Below are 1457 nucleotides of genomic sequence, written 5' to 3'. Positions count from 1 at the left end.
CTTTGACAAAGACTCAGTTTCTCCAACAATCTAAACAATCAAATCATTACATTTTACAAATGAGAGACATTCTATGGGATGTAACATTGATATAGGATTTTCCCACTCAGAGCTGGATAGGGGACCCCCATTTTTCAGGCTTAGATAGGCTCAGATATCAGACTCCCATCTCCAGATACAAACTCTCTGAGCCTCAGCCAGGTCATAAATAAAACGCCTTGAAACTTTTTGGCTAGTTCCACCCAGTCTAATTCCCTTCAGGCAAAAACCGCAGTAAAGACCTAATAATTTTGCCCAAGGTGAGGGGCTGCATTCATCTATTTGCTTAGAACATCCCTTAGTTTAACAAAATGCTATTTTATTATTTATCTGTGGCCCGCAGTCTCAATTCTTAAATTTCTGAGACTAAAAACTTTCATTTCCCCCCAAGATAACATGGCCACAAGGCTACCCAAAGAGGAAAACCTGGAATTTCCAGTTTTCCTCAGGATAGCCAAGGGGCAAAGTTGGAACAGGGAAGAAGGGCTCACTTACACTTTTTTTTTACTCCCACTTATTGTTACCCATTTTAGTCATTCTCCAAGCACTCACACACACACACAATTTCAATGCATTTCTTAACCTGGGCAGCCTCAAATTCCCACTTAAGCTGCTACTTAGCTATAAGAGGCAAACCAACACTTTCTTAGGCCCTATGAGGGGAGACCTAACTCCACCCTCGGAGTCCTCTTAATCACACCACACCCACACAACTCTCACAAAAATTTTTTTTTACAGATCGGCTGGTGATCTGGCAGATCTGGTCTCATATATTTGTCAGTAGATCTGCGGGCGATCTGATGCCCAGGAGGTGATCAGGCTCCTCTTCCACTAAAATGTAGTGGGCTTCAAAAGGATCCTACCTTACTTTGGATGTCCTGGAGCCACCTGTAACCGGTTCCTCTCTGGTGTTCATTTTCCGCAGTGACCCACCCAGGGAGCTCCCCAGCTGAGTTTCGACCAGACGTTCCTCTGGGAGAATTTGTCCCAGGAGCGCTCTGAGGATTGCATGGCCAGACCAGAAGGAGTTCCCCGTGGGGGTGATCTGCGGTGTGAGCAGAACCTGGCTCATCACACAACATTCAAGGACGGGGCACCTGAGTGCCGTTTTACAGAAACAAGCACAACACAGGACAGGGCACAAACACGACAAACCAGACATATGTTTCCAGGTCCCCCTCCTTTCTCTACACTATCTAGGGGGACTCAAACCCACGCTGGCTCTGACCAAGTTTAGAGACAAGCAGGACACAAGAAACAATAAACACAGGACATTAATTACAACTGGACATTCCCGGCTTTTGGATCTTTCTAGCCAGAAGAATTACACCCAAACCAGAAGGATTGCGCTAGAACCAGACACTCCTAGAAGGCCCCCGCCTAACTAGAAGAATTGCACTCCACACAATATTGGAAAC

The sequence above is a fragment of the Otolemur garnettii genome, unplaced genomic scaffold, assembly GCF_000181295.1.
Source record: "Otolemur garnettii isolate 467f Iridium unplaced genomic scaffold, OtoGar3 scaffold00046, whole genome shotgun sequence".
Taxonomy (NCBI): Eukaryota; Metazoa; Chordata; class Mammalia; order Primates; family Galagidae; genus Otolemur; species Otolemur garnettii.
This window is presented reverse-complemented; position numbering follows the sequence as displayed.